Here is a 22281-nt window from a genome sequence, read left to right as displayed (position 1 = left end):
AGGTTTTCTTATTCCCTTTTTAAAAAATATTGGTTTCCTGTAGGATATCTCTCTGGCTTTTCAGCATTCTCATAATTTCCTTTGGCAACTTCCAGATTTCTTTTTAAAATATACCTGATGACTTGCAGTGACTCCTTCCTCTCCTCACATAAAGACCTCAACGTCTCTATTGCTGAAAGCAACCAGAGGTGACCTCTGAAAATGGTTCACTATTCACTTGACCCAGAAAACCCCACAAAATCATGCAAATCAAGAAGATCAAATCTTTGTGTTCACTTTAAGAACACTCACGAGACTGCCCAGGCCATCAGGGGTATGCATATTTGAAAAGCCACCAAAAATCTGAAAGATGTCACTTTGAAGAAGCAATGTGTGCCGTTCCATCGATACAATGACAGAGTTGATAGGTGTGCCCAGGCCACATTAGGGCTGGACACAGGGTCAGTGGCCCCCCCAAAAGTGCTGAGTTTTTGCTGCAAGTGCTTAAAAATGCAAAGAGTAAAACTGAACTTAAGGGTTTAGATATAGACTCTCTGGTCACTGAGCATGTCCAGATGAACAAAACTCCCAAGATGGGGCATAGAATTTACAGAGCTCATGGGTGGATTAACCCATACATGGGCTCTCCCTGCCACACTGAGATGATCCTTACGGAAAAAGAGCAGATTGTTCTTAGACCAGAAGAAGAAGTTGCATGGGAGACAAAGACATCCCAGAAGAAACTGGAGAAACAAAAGCTTGTGGCCTGAGAGTAAATTCAGCATAAGATAAATACTAATAAATGTAAATTCAGAAAAAAAAAGAATATGCAAATTCACACATTTAGAAAGTGTCCATAAATTGTAAGAATTTGAGACACCATAAGAAAGAACCCTGAAGGAGGGTGAGCCATGAATGACATGAAGAAAAGGTACGAATGAGAGACTGACTGCATGTATAAACTGAGGTTAAATCCAACATGCAGACAGACATGAAACTAATCTGAATCCTTAGAAAGAAATCAATCTGCTAAAGAACATGTGATTTTTCTGAGTACACCAAAGGACAAAAAATTTCACTTTGGCATACACCTTGTTTTGTTCTGGCATTTTTTCTGATTATAAGATAAATGTTAGGAAAAAAATGGTTTTTCATTATGCAAGAGTAAGTTGTTTACCTTTTCAGGTCGAAGCTAGTGACGCTGTTTCATTTCTTATACCCCACAGATCCATGGAAATGAATTTTTAAAAAGAGGAAAACCAAAGCCATAAGGAAGTAAGGAGCATTAAAGTTCATGGCTGTATTTTTCCCAAAGTTGATTTGAAAAAAATTATTAAATGAACCTTTTTTATGCCGGTATGGCAAAAAGTGAATGGATATGAACAACCCTAGTTTTAAGTCTCACCTCTCTGATCTTAACCAAAGTCCAGAGAGGTTTGCTGATTTTCCCAGGATCACACAGAAGACTCCAGTCTCCAGCAACTCGGGTTGGCTCTCCTTCTGTTATATCATGTGCATAATAATTGTTCTCTAAAATACTGTGTAAAGTAGATACTGTTTCTGTCCTCGGTTATCACAATATGGGCAATTGGATTTTTTTTCACTAATGGAAGTTAGTTAAGAACAATAATCTATAAATTTCTGAATTCACTTTTATAAAGTCTACCAGGAATGTTAAATTTCTGGAATTATATCATTAGGAAATATAAAACAAATAGTTATTACAAAATCAGAAGTGGAAATGAAGGCCCTTTTCATTTTGTGGGCCATAAAAGCAAAAAAGTTTGGAAATGGATGTTTTCTGAAAAAAACAACTGGTGATATCTTTCTAAGTACATTTTAAATGTGACTGAGTACCTTTTTAAAAAAAAGTAGTCAAATAATTCTAAAGTAAAAGTCATTCTCTAACAATGTAAAGATCGTATCTAAAGTCTAAGTAAATGTTTAGTCATTCCAGCAGGAACACATCATAAAGAAAACATAAAGAAAATATCAGATTGGTTAAATGTTTTCTTTATTCATGGTTTACTCCCTGAAACATTGTTCATGGCTTCCTTACTGATTTTTACAGTCTACATATTTCTTTTTAATTTTTTCTTTTTATGTTCCCCAAGTTCACAATTCACACAAAATACCCATTGAAGCAGACAGAATAATGTTACAAATATTTCAGAGCTCTTTGGGGATTCAAATAGGTTTTCACGATGTAACTTGGATTACCGTAAATGCACAGACATGCTCGAAACCTGACGACAGGAATAGGGCGCGGGCTAGTTCAGAAAGTGTCGGGGGAGATTTCAAGCCTTGTAGGGTTCAAGCAGTGAATCTTCAGTCCTGGAACCTAGGCCAAGCACCAAGCCAGAAAACAGCCAGGCAGCACTGGACACAGCCAGAGTGGAAGGGGACAGGGGGAAAAGGCACTTGGGAAAGATGTCCAAGGTTGTGGTTTCCTGATAATTGGAGATGACACAGACAGCACTGAAGGGCTTGCTTCATTATATTATTGTGAAATTTGGACCGAGGCAAACCCACAAGTTCAAGTGTTTTTAAAGTAGCTTAATGATCACTTTGAGAATGTAACACCCTTTCAGCAGCATGACTGGAACTTTGACCAACAAACACCCGAGGGACACAACTAACCGTTTCTGAACAAGTACAACTATTACTGTGAGGGAGGGGGGTAGGCTTGGAGCGCACTACCCTTAGAAAGATGCTTTTCTTCTTCAGTTGTGAAATCTCATGGTAGTGTTATGTGATACAACATTTTACATAGATTCTGTAGGAAACTTGCCCTCGGTGAAGGAGTTAAAGAAATTATAGTAGACAATACAAAGTTCTTTGATATTTTTAAAATCAAAGGTATTACATTTTTAAGATTTCCTTCATTGTGTTTTCTCATTTAAGAATCAGCTGCCAAAAGCATCAAACCCCACCTGGGCATACAACGAACTGAAATAGATTTTTCTTCCCAATTTTCATCTTCTGGATTCCTTGAGGACCTGATTTTGTTATCAGGTTATGTTGCAGAGATAAAGACGACGGGCTACAATCAGGACTCTCTGTCAAGAGGGGGTGGGAGACAGATGAAGAAGAATAGGAAGAAAGGGAGGGAGACTACAACCCATCTTGTGGTTGGCAAATTTCCCAGTCTTATACCGTCTGTAAATTTCACCCAGCTCATCCTACACTTGTCACATGGACCAGGCTATGGACACTTTCATGGAGGGCCCAGACCACAGCTTGACAACCATGCATCTATCAGAGTGTCCCTTGACTTCTAATGACTGGAAGCCAATGGCCAAGGGCCACCTGGTGTGCTGAAATACTAATCCATTTCTTTAATGACTATTGTTTCTAGAACATTTAATGCATGCATTCACCAAAACATGGATTTCTCTTTTAGAACCTGCACTGTTTACGACCTGTGCTGGCACTAGAAATGGAGCATTGAACAAAACAATTGCTGATTTCATAGTATGTACATTTCAAGAGGGAACTGTTTATCATAAGAATAGGGGAACATCTCAAGAAGTTGCAACACAGTAAGTGGAAGTGTTCTGGCCAAGGCTGGGACCACAATGTACCATGAGCTTCTTGCATTGTGAGGAATTAAAGCTTTTAGCACTTAACATGTGCTAGGCCTTGTGGAAAAGCACTGTATTCTCACTGGGTGTTAAGTGGAGCTGGATGCTTTCTAAAGCACCTGTGAAAATCTAGATCATTTTGTTGGCCACTTTAGCTTATTGTAAACTTTCTATAAATGTTTGCCTAGAACTTAAAGAAAGATACCTATATTCATGAGCTCTCTTGAAATGACTTGAATTTTTGAGGGGGATGGAAGAGAGGACTTTCTAATAAGTCACATAATATAGTGAAAACTTCTACATCTAGGGCCAAATCCCAGTTACTTCACTCAACTTTTTGAGCTTCTTCAGTGAGTTGGGGTTAATTTATGCCTCTCAGTATCATTGTGAGGGTTAAATGTATTGTAGTATTTAACCCATGCTTCTTGTGTGCTAGTCACTGTCCTTGCTGCGGAGGATATAGTAATTAACAAAACACCAAGTCACTGCCCCTACGAGGTGTCTTAGTTCCTTACGCCTTTTCATCGTCTTTCTTATTTTGGAAGAAGACATTTGGTCACTTTTGAATAAAAGACAGGGTGAAAGCCTCCGCCTTCTCCAAGTAACCTCTGACAGTCTCGTACCTAATGAGATGGTCCAGCCCTGAGCTGGATTAGGGGCCTCTCAGCTGGCAAGCAGGGGACGATATTCAGAATCCAGCCAAACCTGTTCCCTGGAGTGGCAGTCCCTGGGGAGGGTTTCCACATCCTGGCTGAATGGACAAAACACCACCTCATATTCTAAGGGCTCCCTGATGAATACATTCCAAATCGATTTGCAAATCTTAAACTACGTGCCTTTATTTTAAATGCCCTAAACATTTAAAAATCAGTCGTCTTTACTTCCCCTCCATTCTTCTCTTTCTCAGCAAAAGGACAATGCTGCTCTAAGCACTAACCACTGCGGAGCACCTTATGTTATCTCTAAGAAACCTTAAACACAAGAAGAAGTTTATTCCTGGGGTGAGTTAAAATTTTTTTAATGAGCTAGAGCATAGATAAATCTTGAAAAATTATTAATAAATAAAACACAAATATAGTTTGATTTTTTTAAACATGATTAGAGAAATTTACCCACACAGTATCCTGTGAAACATTACAATCAGAATGACGCAGCTCATATTGCTCAGTGGCTTCTTAAAGTAATAAACACTAGGTATGTTGGTGCCTTTTTTTTTTCCTTTCAATTTTTGGTCTTCCACGTTCTTTATCACCTCACACTCTCCATGAAAGCAGAGTTTAGTGCTCTGGAAAAATGATTTGCAGCCTTCTGGAATATTTTTAATCTGCTTAGAAACATGAACACATTAAAAATTAAGTTAAAAAGAAAAGAGGAGAGAACCAGAGAGAGAGAGAGGGAGAGGGAGAGAGAAAGAGAGAGAGAGAAAGGGGGGGAGCACTGAGGTAAATGAAATCTGTTGTAATCCCTCCTGAAGTTAATCTAATGATAACCAACTCTCAGAAAGGTGATTATATTTACCCTCCTTCCTGTCATCGGGGATGTGTCTTTACTGCTATTTGTACAAGAACCTAGAAATGTTGTGGACAGGGCAGGCACTGGAAATGGATAGTAATGAGCATGATCTGACCTTGCTGTGAAACAATTCATTGGAATACAATGAAGTTAAACCACTGCAGTTTCCTGGTTGTTGGTTTTTATGTGTTTTTATATCCAGGCTGATGGTGGGTGGGTGTGATTTTTAAAAGCCGATGGACCTCAAACTGTTCTTTTTCTCTTTTAGTTTCAGGCTTGAACATGACAGCTTTGGGTAGGAGAAGACATAAGTAATTTTAAGGTGAGAGTTGGGTATTGCTTTCTTTTATTTTTAAAGTGACTGAGGAAAAGTGAATTGGCTCTATTTTCTACTTATTCAAGTTTTAAAAAGCTGTTTCAGGAAAAAGTGTTACATCCAATTCTGGATCTTTTTCAGCAGAAATGAATCAAGGGAAAGAAGAGCAATGTGAGTTGACTTTTTTTAGAGGGAACAGATGAGAATCTGGTGTCCAGTGTTTTTGTTGAGGGTTGTGTATTGATGATAACTAAAGCTGCTTCCTAGAACGCATGGGAAGTGATTATGACCAGATTTGTTTTCGTTGCACTCACATCCCATCCCATCCCATTTCCCCCACACTCACCAGCCTTCCAGCCCTCCATCTCCAAGGATGTCATTTCTTTTTTTCCAAGGACAACCACACAGGAAAATAATGGACTCAGTTCAGGGACATCAAAACCGTCCAAACAGTCTTCCTGAAAGCAGGCACTGGTATCATTCTGCTTCACTACTGAATGAAGAGTATTTTTTTTATGTTGACCTTTTGAGGATCCATAGTCTTAAGACACTGTGCCAAAAATAACGGGCTTGTCTTTCCTTATGTGGGAACTTGCCCTGTGACCTAAACTGCCCAAACAAACACCGAGCATTGATCCCGCTGGCCTCCTAGAGGGAGATGACAGAAACAAGGAATTGTCCCTTCAACTTGAGGATTTTTTCTTTTTCCCAATGGGTCTTAATAAGAGCAGTATGAGAACACGTTGTGCACTTACAGTAATTATCAAAACTACTGAATAGAAAAGAATTCATTTTCACTTCCATTTTTTTGTGTTGAAAATTTCAGAGTTTAGGAAAAATATCTGCATTAATTTTTTCCTGTAACCTAAAATATTCTTCAAACAACTATAACTAAGATATTATTAAATGAACAGTAATCAGAAGAATCATATGTTCAATACAAACTTCAGACTATAGGTAACTGACTATCTCCGTAAAGGTCTCCCAGGGTCAGAACTTAGTAACTGGCCACACCCAGCTGGAAGGGGGGCTGTCATTATAGTCTTTATTCAGGATGGCCATGTATTCGGCTAAAAAGCAGCTAAATCTGCCTTCCATCACTGACAGAAAAAAGGGAATAAACACAGAATAACACATAGAAGAGTCTGTCTATTACTTCTTCAAAAAGTTGAATAGAAATAGAAGAAACTTTGCTCAAAGACTCATCTGGCCTTGAAATGCATTCTACACCACTGACCGCCACCCCCAGCTAGAAGGGTAGGGACTAAAGGGTTAAGGGCTCCAGAACTCAGTGGGAACAGGAAGAATCAGAATCAACATACCGAGTTCACACACAGAGGTTGGAATTCTTCTGCCTGGATGTTCAGTCAAACCGCATCAGTACAGTCTATATACACATTCGCATCACCAGACAAATAAAAGTTTGAAACATATGTGACTTATAGGGCTAAGGAGAAAGAGGGACTGATTAACCCAATCAGTCAACTAAAATAACTAGAATTCTGTTTCGTCAGACACATAAATGATATTCCTGGAGAAATCCAAGTTTTAATAACGAAGGTAGAAATCTCAACTCACCTTTCTAGTAAAGGATTAGAACATGGATTTATCTAACTATAGCAATATCACAAATATTAAAAAAATGAGATAAACCATATGCTAATCCTAAAAATCTACGCAGCAATAACCAAAAGTAAGGTATCACTATTGTTTGAGGTGATAATGTTAGAGCAGCATTAAAACCCAGAAGAGGCACGTTCATACAGACAGAGAGCAGATCAGAGGTGTCCAGAGGCTGAGGGCGAGGGGGTGGGGAGGGAGAGGAGAATAGGGAAGGGCTAGTTCATGGATATGGGATTTCCTGTTAGGGCCATGAAAATGTTTTGCAACTGAATAAAGGAGATGATTGTACAACACTGTGAATATACTAAATGCTGTTGAACACTTTAAAATGGTTCATTCTATGTTAAGACAATTTTCCTCAACATAAAAAATATATGTAAGTCAGGCCATCCTCTACCTTGCAGATTTTAGAAATCCCCTTATATAAAATTTGTGATGTAAAAATACCAATAAAAATGGATTGATCCTAGAAGGGCCAGCTATCTGAAACTACTCATTCTCAAACATTGTAAATTGCCCATTTAAATTTAACATGGTGCCACCAAATTCAAAACAAGAGAATTTATACATAAACATGTAATGTGACTGGGGAGTTTTCAGACTTAAGAGCTCAAATAGCTCAGAATTAAATTGGTACAATGTGACCCAGAAAACAGATGAAGCCGACAAAACAAATCAATTAGTTTAAATATCAGGAGATGTGGCCTAATGGTGAAGCCGACCATATTCTGAAAAGAGCTGCCAGAGGAAGTTATCCAAATCCCATAATTTGGGTCATTAAGAATGGATCTGAAAAAGAAAAATGATTCGGAGTCAGAGGTGGAAATTCTCTGCACACTAATTTTACATTGGCACGGGCAGGATGCAATGACGTCATGAGCATTTTAGTTTCTCAGTCCCATCTCCAGTGACGTGGGCTTTCTTATCTCAGGCTTCCTTATGGCTAGTACATAAACACTTAAATTTGTTTAAGGTTTTTCTAGTAAAGAATTTATTTGGGGGGGATGAAACATGGGTGAGGAAAGCCACTTCAGAGAAAGAACACACAAACAAGCCTTGGATTCAACTGCTGAAACAAATCAAATTTATATAGCTGCTACATAGATTTTTTTTTAATCTTTGGTCTCAACTGAAATGAAATTTTTTTTTGCTTCAACTTGTTCCTCTGGTCATTTTAAATAAAAAGCTCAAATAATGATGCTATATAGGATATTTTGGGTCATATAAATATATGAAGTTACCAGCTCTCCCCCATGGAGAGAAGCATGAGGTTCTGCTTAAATAGACACACTGAGGGTAGAAATACTAAAATAAAATTAAAAAATGAGTTCTTGCACCCACTTCTCCCACCCCTCAGAAAATTTAGCTAAGGAGGTGGTTATAAGGATGAGAAAAGTTTTATTCACATTGCTTCCCATTCAGACACTTCTCTGTAGACTTTCAAAGACAGTCATCAATCCAGAGCACAGAGAAACCTTCTAAATTCTTCCCAGAGAGCCTGTGGTAGAGGAAGTGGGCTGTGCATTTACGATGGAGAGGAGGGATCCTAATGATAATAACAGTAGTAGTGAATATTTATTGAGTAATTTCTGAGGCAGAACGAGATTAGCTAAATTGTAGAGCTATGATTCTGGGCTAAGCCTACCTAAGTACTCTTGGCATCAGCAACGAGGCATTTCTGCCTCCTGGAAAACAGTCAACACACAGTGTTGGTTCTCCAAACCAAAAGCATTAGAGAAGGCTTCCCAGTGAAAGTTAAGCCTGATACAAGTCTTATAGGAGAGTAGCAGTTCATTGGGTGAAGAAGAGGTAGAAGTGTGACCGAGAGAAAGGAACAAAAGAAACAATTATTTCGAGCTTTGATATTACACAGTAAATTCAGAAAATTGTAAGGAATGCTGTATTACTGGATTTTGAGACAGAAAATAGATGAGATTGGATGTATGGAGAAGAGTCACATTATAGATAACTTTTACATTGCACAATGAAACTTGCATTTTATCCTAGAGAGAGAAGAACTTGCTGAAATTTTTTTTTAAATCTTTAGGTAGATCCCTTTGATGAAAGTACAGAAGATGTGAGTTTGAGAGGAGGTAGATTGGAATTTAGGACATCATTGGGGACTACTGTGATAGTTTAAGTGAAAGGAGACAACAAATGTGGATTATAGTATGGGGGAGGTGGGAACAAATTCAAGGAACTTCGGGAGATGATCCCATAAGATTCAGTAATGTAGGGAATGTGCACATGTAAAGGATAAAAATAATAATGGTGACCCCAACATTACTGAGTTTTTAGTGGTCCTAAAAAGGCACAGATTCTCTGAAAAAAAAATTTTTTGCTTGCTTGTTTGACAAATACCGTTTTGACTGTTCTGTCAATGTAGAACTTGGTCACAGGCTGCCATGGATTGTTTGGGTTTTATCAAGTAAAATGAAAAGAGGTCAATTTGTCTTTTTCTTGCTTTAAAAACAATTATTTAGTGGGTAGATAAGCTGCAAGATATGATAGGACCTCAACACTCCGACTGAGGAATTTGGAAAAGTAAGAACAAATAGGCTCAGCCCCTCAGATTTACAAAAGAGAATCTCAGGTTCTCTTCCAAGGATGGAGATCAGCAGTCCAAATTACACTCAACTAAGGTGTCCTGGAAGACACAGGTCAATGAAACAGAACATCAATTTGGGACACAACAGCTGAATTTTCTAGGGGTTTTCCACGAAGTACATCTGTCTGGACTGATGTTAAATCCTAGCCAGTAAATGGGGAATAAATAAGATACAGCTCCAGGGGTCTGGCAAACATAGAGAAAGGAAAAGTCTGCAGAAAGAAAAGTAGCTCGGGGAAGAGCTTTATCCTAGAAGGAGCTAGGGTTGCATCCTAGAAAGAAGGGATGAAGTTAAGTCCATTATGAAAGACTGGGCACGCATGCTGGTGATTAGAGAAGCCACCATCTCAGCCACTCTATCTCCTAATGTAGATGAGGCTACTTACGGGTTTGCAAACTGGTTCCCACCAGCTAAGCAATTAGATGGGGCATGCAGGCACTGGAATGCACTGTCTCCCACCTCCATTTTCCATTCTCCTTCCTAAGTGCCATGTGTCCTTCTTGATAATTCAGGGCTTTTTCACAGAAACTGAGCCCTCATTTGGCAACACCCCATGCTCAGACTCTATGCCAGATTGTCTCCTCTTTGCCCTAATTAAAATATTATTTTTTATTTCCAATTACATTCCCTCAAGGTCCTGCCAGATGCCTAGCTAGGCAAAAGAAGTCTGAAGAATCTAAAGATGGTGGGTTAGTCCTCCCAGATAGCACTGGCATTTCAACAAAGGCCTTTAGAGCCAAAGAAGAAACACAGTGGGAAACTTTTTAGGAACTGGCAACATGAATAGAATGGCTGTTTTCAAAACATTTTTTAGATATGTTTATATTTCTTAAAAGGAGCCATGTAAATTAAATTATTGCCTAATTTGTCTGTGTATAGATCTGGTCTGTGCATTCATTTTCTCAGCCTTTCCCTCTCTCCCTCCCTCCATCTCTCCTTCCCTCTTTTTCCGTCTCTGTCTCTCTCTTATCAGAGGTACAAACTCCCCAGCTATCTGGAAATACTGAATTACTGAATATTTTTTAGTATTCCCTTATAGATTTTATGACAGTAAGTCTTGAAAATGTGTAGACTTGCATTATCTTGCCATATGGTTGAATGTTGTCAATGTTTCATGCGTGCTTTGAAAGAAAGAATGAGTGTTGCACCAATTGTTGGGTGACTGCTCATTAGATGGACCATGTTAATTGTGTTGTCAAATCTTCTATATCCTGTTGACTAGTTGCTTTTTGTTAAATAAACTATGGGTTGAAGTGTGGTAAAAAAAATCCCCTACCATAATGGATTTTTAATCTATCCTTACACTTTGGTCAATTTTTGCTTTATTTTGAAGTTATTAAGTGCATATAAGTCTATAATTTACTTTTTTAATGTGAACCAAATCTGTTATCATTCTATAGTTTTCCTCTTTATTTGTAGTGATACTGTCTTGTCTGATAATAATATATCTATACCAGCTATATTTTATAGTGCTTGCCTATTATATTATTTTTTGCCACATAATAAATTACCCCAAAATGTAGTGACTTAAAACAACAACAGCTCTCATTTATTATACTCTCAGATATTAAAGGATCTCCTTCCAACATGACTCATTCATATGTCTGGGTAGTTGGTACTAGTTGCTGTCAGGAGGTCTCCGTTCTGCCCACAAGGGACATCCCCATAGGCTTAAGTGTTCTCATGGCACTTGGCAGTTGAATTCTCCCAGAGAAAGTGATTCAAGCCAAAGGGCCAGGTAGAACATTATTATGATCGAAACTTAGAAGCCACATAGCATCAGTGCCACACACTCTATTAATTATACCAGATCAGATCCAAGAGGAAAGGAATTAGACTACCTTTTGAAGGAGAGAGTGTCAAATACTTTCCAGATATATTTTAAATCACCATAATTGGCATATCTCTGATTATTCTCTTTTTTTCTATCTTGTGTTTTTGTTTTCAGTATACCTCTTGTGACTGGAATTTTATTCCAATTTGATAACCCTTATCTTTTAACTGGATAATTTAGTTCATTTATGCTATTTCTTGATTACTAATGAGTTAGAATTTATTTTTACCATTCTATCTTGCACTTTCTATTTGCTTCATATTTTCTGTATTTTTTACTTTCTTTCCTTTCTTTCTATCTTTTGAAACTATTTTCCCCTGCATTCCCAATTTTCCTCTGTACTCATTTAGAAGTTATACATTCTTTTTGTATTCTTTTACTGGTCATTGTATAGATTTAAGCATGCATGTTTAATTTCAAATTCTAAAGTAAATTATTTACCTTTGATATAAATTTATGTTCATTGGAACTTTGTGGAATTTCCTTAAGGACTAGGTTTAAAAGGAACTTTTCCAGTGAAAATTTGTATTTGCTTCCTTAGGACACTACCAATCTAAGACCACTTTAAACTTGGGGATTTAACCATGCAGAGTGTAAAGTCAGCTCACAAATCAACATAAAAGCTGGCTATTAATTAGGAACGCACAGACGGAAATCCTATTTCCATTTTGGTACAACTTTTCATTGTTTCATTATTGCTTTAGTTTGTTTCTATTTTGTTTTAGTTTATCCTTTAAATCAAGTTGTTCCTTGCAGATGAGTAATCTAGGTATCATATGAGAAGGCACTTTCCCATCTGACTTCTCCCCTAGTGCAAGCATCAGTTTTGTGCCCCCTCCTCCCAAGAAAAGGCCCAGCAAAACCTACAGAATCTCAGAGATCGTCATTGTTAGTCTCTCCTGACTCATGACTTCTCGTCTATTTCTGAGGATTTCCTTCCTTTCTTGTCATCTTAGCTGTGTGTGTAAAAAGGTTTGTAAAATAAGGTTAAGCAGGGAGGTTTAAAAATGCTTTGAAAGTGGAGGTAACATTGAAGCCATAGCCCACAAAAGGCTGGTGTAAATTTAAATCCTGGTCTAAACACGCTGAATGCTAGCTAAAACAAGAAATGCTGACATTCTGCATAGGATTCATATGAGACAGCTTAATGATACAATACTCAAAACATCCAGGATGCAATTCAGAATTACATGTTCTATGAAGAACCATGAAAATCTCAATTCACTTTAGAAAACATAATCAACAGATATTAATTCCAAGATGACACAGATGTTAGACTTATCTGAAAAAGACCTGAAGTAGCTATCATAAAATGCTCCAATAAGTAAGGGAAAATACACTCGAAACTAAAGTGTGATCAAACAAATAGAAGAGTTCAAGACAAACCAACTGGACATTTTAAACCTGAAAAATACAATAAGTGAAATAAAAACATAACTCATAAGATGGGCCCAATAGCAGAGTGAAGACTATAGAAGAAACAAAGCATTTCAACATAGATAGAAAGAGAATATAGATAGAAATAGAAATTTCCACCCTGAGTCACAGGAGGAAAAAAAATGGGTGACCTTCAATGACCTATGAGACAACACAGAACTTCTATCTCATCAGAGTCCCAGGAGAAGAAAATGAGTATGGTACACACACCCACACACATACACACACACACTTGAGAAAATAATTATTGCAAACTTTAAAAACTTGGCAAAAAGCATAAACATACTGATCCAATAAGCTCAGAGAACCCCAAACAAAATAAACTTTCAAAGCAATATATTCTACATATACATATACAAATTAGAAAGAAATGAAATTGCTTCTCTTCACAGATAAGATGTGTGAAGAGAATCCCAAGGAATCTGTGATAAAAACCTCTAGAATGAATAAGTAATTTTAACAAGGTCACAGGATACAAGATCAGCATGCAAAAATCAGAGTTCTATATGATGCTAGCATAAACTACTGGAAAGTAAAATTTAAAATCAATGACATTTATAACAACTCCAAAAAATGGAAATACTTATAGGCATAAATTTAAAAATACATATAAAGGAGCTTTATGCTGAAAAATACCAATGGAAGAAATGAAAGAGCTCCTGAGAAAATGGAGATGTTCATTGATTGGGAAATTCATCATAATAAACATTAAAAAATCTACAAAATTAATGCTATTCAATCAAACTTTCAGTAGGATAAGCTGATTCTAAAATGCACATGGAAAAGAAAAAAAAACCTAATAGTCAAAACAATTTTGAAAAAGAAAGATAAAGAATTTGGAGAAATTGTACTATCTGAGATTGACTTACTAGAAATCTACAGACATCAAGAGAAGGTAATATTAGCAATGGGACAGACACAAAGACCCATGGAACAGAATACAGAAGCCGTACGTAGGCCCATATGAAAAGGTCAACTGATTTTTCACAACAGTGCAAATTCAATTCAGTGGAGATATGATAGCCTTCTCAACACATAGTGTTAGAACAATTGGACATTCTTATGTAAAAACCAACCTTGACTTCACCTTCATCCCCTATGAAAAATTAAATCTGAGTAGACCATAAATGTAAGCATAAAACATAAAACTAAAACATTTAGAAGAAATTATGAAAATAAATCTTCATGAAATGGAGTTAGACAAAGAGTCCTTAGACGTGAGACCAAAGATATAATTTATAAAAGAAAAAATGATAAAATGTAAGAAAGTGAAGAACATTTGCTCTGTAAAAGACACTAATAAGAGAATAAAAGGAAAAGCTAAAGACAGAGAGAAAAAATTTGCAAATCACATATCTGACGAAGAATTTGTGTCCAGAATATACAAACAACACTCAAAAAACAACCATTAAAAAGGAACAATTTAAAAATAAGTAAAAGACAAACAGACACTTATGCCACCAAATAAGGTAAAGGAAAGGCAATTAAGTACATGAAAAGAAAACATTATTAGCCATTAGGGAATTTAAATTAAAACCACAATAAGAGAACTTTACACACCTAATAGACTGGCTAAAATTTTTTAAAAAATACTGACCATACAAAGTACTGGCAAGGATACAGAGCAGCTGGAATTCTCATAGTGCTGGTGGGAAAGCAAAATGGTACAGCCCCTTGGGAAAACAATTTGGCAGTTTTTCAACAAGTTAAACACACTCTTGTCATATAACCCAGCAGCCACACTCCTGAGTATTTACTCTAGAGAAATGAAAACTTATGTTGGCACAAAAATTGGTACAAAAAGCTTATAGCAATTTTATTTCCAATGGACAAGAACTGGAAACAACCTAAATGCCCAGGCAATAGTGAACGAGTCAGCAATTTTTTAAAAAGTATGAATTATTGATACACGCAGACTAAGAGCAGTCTCACAGGTGTTATGCTGAAAGAAGCCATTCTCAAAGGGTTATGTACTATGTGATTCTATTTAAATGGCATTCTCAAAAAGACAAAACTACTATGGCAGAAAAAAGATCAGTGGTTGCCAGAGGCTAGGCTGGGGTATGTGGCCACAAAGGCATAGCACAGGGAGGTTTGCTATGTTGGGGGGGTGGGGTAAGGATGGAACTATTGTTCCATACCTTGCTGTGGTGGTGGTTACACAAAACTAAACATGTGTTAAAATTCATAGATCTGTATATGCCCAGAGAGTTAATTTTACTCTATGCTAATTTAAAAATCAAAATTTAGAAAAAGAATGTAAATGTTGTTGATCAGCATTATTGGCCATTTTGCACATAAAGTATTTTTCAAAATACCAAAATTATCCTATTGTTGGAAATGATAAAATACCCATGATAGCTTCTGAAATACTAAAGTCCTTGACAGATGTTTTCTGAATGAATGATTTAGTGTATGGCTCCAACATTTTGGAGCTCTATGAATTTCTGTATTTAGGAGAGGGAATATATTTCTCAAACTCTTGCCAATTCCCTCAGATGTAACATGAAAATAAAAAGATATCTACTTCCCAAGGTTGTTGTGAAAGTTAAATGAGGCAACATACATAAAGGACCCAGTCCTGGCACATTGCAAGCACTCATTCATTACGAGGTGTGATTATTGGTCTGGTGGTTGGTGCTATACCATGCTTATTTTCCTGTATTAAAACTGGCTTTCTACCAGTCTGTCTCCCCAACCAGACCACTGTCCGTGTATTTCTAGCGTCTGGTATAATGCTAGACAAAGAGTAAGTATTCAGTTACAGTCAAACTGAATTAGTGATCGGGGCAAATAAATAAATCACACAACTTTTTAATGGTGAAGAAATACTTGATGCACAGGAAAAAGCAAGATTTAACCACAGGGCAATGGGAATGGATTGGGACTAGAAGTCATGAGCTACTCCAATAGTGGTTTCCAAAGTCTCATTTTGCTTGTTGTTTTGATTTGGTTTTGGCAAGGAAAATTCTGCCTGCAAATAAAATCTTACTCAGAAGCTTAAATAAATAAAACATGATTTAAACACACACACACAATTTTCTGGGTGAGGAGACCTGATGGGCATAAGATGACTCTTGAGGCCTTAGTTTGGAAAGCCCAGAAAAAAAAAGACACCCTTTAAGGCCATTTCCAGCTCTAAAGTTCCTTGAACTACATTTTACAGAGAGTGGAAGGATCCATGTGGTTCCTGCATGACATAAAACAAAGGCATGCTTGGTGAAGAAGGAAGGCAGAGTGACCTCTCAACCCACCACTCAACTATGTCCTAACACTGAGTATAAAATTCTGTGCACCCCATCAGAAAAGAAAGGGCAAATAAATAACTCAGAAGCTATCAGGATACTTTCTGCAGGAGTAGTAACAGAAGAGTGAACTAGAAATGGCTAAAGAATTGGCAATTGCTTATTGAATATGACAAGAAGGCCAAAGATGAACCAGTGACTAACTGCCATGGTGAAAGACCCAGGGGTTCTCTCCCCCTCTGTGTTTCTTGCTCCACCATCCTCTGCAGCCCTGCAAGATCTCACCTGGTTGTTGTAAGATGATTCCATAATCTCAGGAGTCACATGCTAAAGAAAAGGACCAACATGTATGAAGATGAGGAATGTTTTCCTCCCACGTGGTCTCTCTGGAAGAGGGTGGCTTTAAAGAAGTAGAGAACGTCTGGGACTTCTACCATTTAGAAGAAATATAGAGAACTGAAGGCAGCCAAGCTCCCAGCTGATTCACTCGAGAGGCATGAATATTTACGACACCACCATTTCTGTCTTATAAATTCCAGTCTGTAACGATTATCAGTCAGGGTCTCAGCAGCACACAGATGGCATGCTCACATCAGGATAATCTGAGAAGGCTTTAAGAAAAGTACTACTCAAAATGTTGTAAGCACAGTGTCAGGAAACCAGAGAATATAGCCCAATACCCCAGGGCTTCCCTCACTCCTCCCACTCCCCCACATACACTTGAAGCGAGGTGTGAGGAGGGGAGGGCTCAGTTGCTGCAACCTGGAAGGAAAGAGTCATGTACATCACATTTTTCTGTACAGGGCTAGATAGAAATATCTATCTTTGAGTTCTTCATCTCCTTCTCTGTCTCAGCAACTCAGCTCTACCAGTGCAGTGCAAAAGTAGCTGGAGGCAATACACAAATGAGTGAGTGTGGCAGTCTTCCAATAAAACTTTATGACCACTGAAATTTGAATTTCATGTAATTTTCATATACCATGCAGTTTTTGTTTTCGTTTTTTTTTTTTTTAATTTCCAACCATTTGCCCTGGCTGGTGTGGTTCAGTGGATTGAGCACTGGACTGTGAAGCAAAGGGTCACGGGTTTGATTCCCAGTCAGAGCACATGCCTGGGTTGCAGGCCAGTTTCCCCGGTGCGGGGCATGTGAGAGGCAACCACACATTGATGTTTCTCTCCCTTTCTTTCTCCCTCCCTTCCCCTCTCTCTAAAAACAAATAAATAAATAAAATCTTCAAAACAAACTTCCAACCACTTAAAAATGTATTCTGCTCACAGGCCCTACAAAAACATGTGACAGGGTGGAACTAGCCCGTGGTTGATCCCTGGTGTGGAGACGTGCTATGACAGTTAGCCAAGGGAAGCAGCCAACCTTAGTGACACTGCAAGGTAGAAGTCACAGGAATAAATACACTGACCTCACTCTCTTCTCCCCACCTTGAACTCCTGCCAGGGTCCCCATTTAAAAATTCCAACTAGAAGCCAAAGACTAAGTGGGCTCATTCATGGGGTCCACACAGGTAGTCCTCCCAGGGGGAGGAGCTGGTGGAGAGGGCGGAGAGTGCACGTGGAGGGGCAAACAAGACATCTGGCACAGCAGCTTTCCCATTTGTTGGTTTATTATTCTGTTTCATTCCTCTTCCAGTTAGCATAAACTGATAGAAGAAAACTCAGAGAACAAAAGGTTATTGTAATTTCCTCTTTGGGATCAGCAAGGAAGACAGATGGAATAGCACTGTGGTTTACTCTGAATCCAGGCAGGAGAACTCTAAAGAATAAACAGGATAATATCCACTCTAAAGAGAAGCAAGTGGACATCAGGTTGATCACCTTGAGGGAAGAAGAAAAAGGAGAGACAGGGACCTGGATAGGGCTGCCAGATGGCTCTGCTGTTGAATAAAGGGGGGAAACCACAGTGGATTCTGGAGAGACGGCTTTCTCAGGAAGCCTTGATAACCCAGCAGCTATCTGCCTCTCCTCTGAAGCTCCCCAAAATTTTAGGTTTCTTTTATAACAGATTTGAGCATCATTATGTAAGTATATATCTTATTTGACTATATTTCTTTTGTTTGCAAGTTATAGAACCCAACTCCAACTGGCTTAAGCCTTAAAAGGGAACTTATAGAAAGGATTCTGAGTTACTGTCTAAGGAAGAAACTAAACCACTAGAATGCTATTAAATGGTACCATTTATACCACTTAATGGTAAGGAGCAGATGGCTCTCCAATTCCATAAGACCAGGAATATGCATGCCATCCAATCCCTTGCACTTCATCTTTGGTTGTCTCTGCGTGCTGACCTCATTTCCTCAGTGCACAGCAGCTTTCCCATGAGATGTAAAACCTAGATCCCAAGTTTGACATTATATAGCTTCATCAACTAAAGCCAAAAATTCCCAAAGAAAGAAATCATTGGTCTAATTTGGATCACATAACCATTCCTGGGCCAATCAGTGTTCTCACCGGGTGGTAGCCAGGGCTTGTTAGAACATTTCTTCTCTGAATATTGCCAAAAAAAAAAAAAGGGAAGAAAAGAGGGCAATCTGTTTCATGGTATCTGCTACTTGTCTTTTTGCACATGAGAGATTTGAGAACAGAACTTTCCATATTTTATTTCCCACAGGACCTAGCAGAGTGTCTTGCATGTGGCATGCCATCAGTATTTTTGGAATTAAAGAATAAACTTTGCCAGAGACATTTTCTTTGGGTCACATAAAACTTAAATGCTCTGAATAATAATACTTCAGGATTTCTATATTGGTTAAGATTATCTCATAGCTCTTCTCCTTTTTAAAACATTTAAGATCTTGTTTTATTAATGCATTTAATTATAATCATTGAAGCACCATTTTTAAAATAAAACAGTGATTCCAGATTCTAAATCTAATCAAGATATACAAGGGGAAGAGCTATTACATCAGATTGCCTGCCATTTTTATTGTCAATTATTTTATCACTGGGTGACTAACAGTATCTTTGATTGAGTTTATACCTTTCAAAATAACTTCATTTAGCATGACAAACACAAGTAAAACTAAGGTAATACTGAAAAACCCCAGAGGATTTTAAACCCAAAATATTCCTTCTCTAATCACAGGCTCCTTATTGCTTGCTCCTTTCTTTTCTCATTGACTAAAATTACTCTTTGGAGCCCTGGCTGGCGTAGCTCAGTGGATTGAGCGCGGGCTGTGAACCAAAGTGTTGCAGGTTCAATTCCCAGTCAGGGTACATGCCTGGGTTGCAGGGCATGGCCCCCAGCAACTGCACATTGATGTTTCTCTCTCTCTCTCTTTCTCCCTCTTTTCCCTCTCTAAAAATAAATAAATAAAATCTTTTTAAAAATAAATAAATAAAAATTAAATTACTCTTTGGCCTCATTATGACCTTCAGCATCCCAATTCTGATTCTTCTTCTCAGATTATTGGCCCCCTTTTGGCTTTCACTACCCCCCATCAGGTGGAAGCCAGAGTCTGTCTCTCCAAAGGGGACATCTTACACTCAGGACTTCCTCTATCCCTCAACTTCCCACCTGTGGGAGAGAGAAAAATGTCTGTCTTTCTCCTCTTGGTTCTTTTGGATGACCTAAAAATTAGATTGACATGAAACAGATCAATAGGAGAAAATAACTAAGTTTGTTATGTACATATGAGGGTTCCCAAAAGAATTCTGGGCCCCCAGGGCAAATCCAGCAGTTAAGGCTCCTATGCCACACTGAGCTGAAGAGAAAGGAGCACAGCAGTTTGGGACTTCAAAGAGGGAAAAGACAATTCCCGTGGAGATGGTAAAGCAAATGTTTGCTGGGCCATCTTTAACAATGGCACAGAGTGGACTGTGATCAAAGGGGCCTTGCTGGGTTCCTCTCTGTCTGTCACACTCTAAGTTACATTAAACTGTACTTATCTGTGATAATAGCTCCTGTCCCAGAGGAGGTCTTCTGTCTGTAGGCAGTTAGCAGGGAGGTCAGATGTTTGTCTTGAGTCTTTTGTTCTTTACAAACAGCCAGCTTAAAATAATCAGTATCCCGAAGAGTCATATTTGGAGGTGGCAAACTCTGTTCCCCCTCACATCTGTGACAATTTCCCCAGTTCCAGTCTCGCCCTATCTTATTCTGAGCAGCCAAGCATTGTTGGAGAGAAGTATAAAATTTTGGTATTCAAAACCAAGTAGTTTGAACTTATCCTTTTTTATTTTATTGAGGTCTTTATTTTTCCTGTTGAAACGTACACATACTCAGTTTTAAATCTTGCTGCTCCCCGCCTCATCAAACAATCTAAGCAGATTTAGGTTATGTGGTATTAACTCCCTCTTCTTCTCTTATTTAAACTTCAAAACCACACTTTCTCAGAGAATGATGTGCCTTTTAGTTTACCAAAGACTTACTGTTCCATCTGTAATTCCATCACTTTCTTCTGTTCCAAGACTTTATGTATTAGTTTGCTAGGGCTGCATGACAAATGCCACAGACTGTTCAGCTTAAACCACAGAAATTTATTTTCTCACAGTTCTGGAGGTTGGAAGTCCAAGGCCTTAGCAGACGGCCAACCTCTTATGGTGTCCTCACAGGGCTCTGTGACCATAGTTCTTCCCCCTACGCCTCTCTGTGCCATGTGTGCCCCCAGCATCTCTCTGCGCGTCCTAATCCCCTCGTATAAGGACATCAGTCTACTTGGATTAGGACACACCTTAAAAACAAAAGCAAGAAAACAAACAAAAAAATCCCACCCTTTTAAATTTAATCACCTCTTTAAAAGGCCTATCTCCAAAATGCAGTCACACTCTGAAGTATTGGGCATTAGAGCTTTAAGGTTTGAATTTTGGGAAAACACAGTTCAGTTCATAACACCCTGAAATTTCATTTATGATCATGTTTCTTTAAGGTAAAAGCATAACCATGTGCAAACATAGGCGCGAGCACACCCCTACACGCTCTTTGATCCCTCATTTTCTTTTTTACCAATTTCTCTTGGGTTTACTAATAGATTTACCCAAAAGGTAAACTTTTTCTTCCTTTGTTTACATATTCTCCCCAGTCTAGAATTCCCTCTTCTCTCCAGTAATTTAAGTTTAATCTTTATTTCAAATACTAATGGAATTTTATCCCCTAACCCATCTTTTTCCAGCTCCCTTAAACACCAGCAATGATTCCCTCCTCCAAATTACTATCATCTTTACATCTACTCCTACCTGCCTTAAAGTTCTATATTGTACATATATGTCCTGTCAACCTAAGTCCATTTGAAACCCTTTAATGGCTTCATAATTTACCACACGTTAGGGTGAAAATACAAAATTACTACTTAAAACCATAACTCCCTCTGAGGGGATTAGCACCTATGAAAAGAAATGTCAGGGCATTTTCCAGGCTTCCGTTGTTTGTGGAATAGAAATTTTTAGTATATTCACGGGTTCTGGACATTCACAGGTGAGCCAAGAACCAAGGTTTGTTCATTTTTCAACAAATGCTTATTCAATGCCTCTAATGTGATACTGGGAATCAAAAGGGGAAAGACCAAAATTGTTCCTCATCATTGAGCAATAAGAATTTGAAATCAGAAAAGGCAACCTGGGAGGGAAGAGTGAGGAAGAGAGGAAAGGAGCCAACGCTGGGCAGGAAAGGTTAGGATGCTGCATAACCCGGCGATGCTAGCAACAAAATTCCTGGCGGTAGGCTGGCCCGGAGAAACTCTTTAAGGGGACCAACACTGCATTTCACATTGCTTGCCTTTTTGAGAGGTAAATGCCTCCCTCTCTGCAAACATTATCTAAGACTACTGTACTTGTGGGTTCAGCATCTGTATAAATCAAGAAAGGGGGCTGAATTTCATGTCTGCATTGACTCAGGAAGGAAGACAAACAACCCAGTCGCCATGATGGAAATGTTCCTAAATAGAACACATGCAGCAGAAACAGCATATCGGAATCACAGGTAAGCACGAAAGCATTAGACACCTAAGCATTCACAAAAATGCTGCTGAAGGGATTGGACATTTTTAAGGTTTTAGTATAAAACATGCAGGTTGTGCAAAAAGTGTATAACTATGAATACAATGAATATCGATGTATATTCCAGCCAGCCCAAGAAACTTGTCATCAATATATTTGAAGCCCCGTGTCTTTCCAATAACATCTCCCACCTCACTCC

The 22281-nt window shown here is 38.3% G+C and overlaps 1 pseudogene; it reads left to right on the top strand.

Moving 5' to 3' along the window:
* The first annotated feature begins 201 nt into the window (after positions 1-201).
* LOC123829339 lies at positions 202-749 on the top strand (annotated as a pseudogene).
* Positions 750-22281: the final 21532 nt, after the last annotated feature.

This window comes from Phyllostomus hastatus, unplaced genomic scaffold (genome assembly GCF_019186645.2).
Source record: "Phyllostomus hastatus isolate PE091 unplaced genomic scaffold, TTU_PhHast_1.1 phas_contig_137, whole genome shotgun sequence".
In the NCBI taxonomy this organism is placed as follows: Eukaryota; Metazoa; Chordata; class Mammalia; order Chiroptera; family Phyllostomidae; genus Phyllostomus; species Phyllostomus hastatus.
Note: the sequence above shows the minus strand (reverse complement) of the source record. Positions and strands in the feature narration are given on the sequence as shown.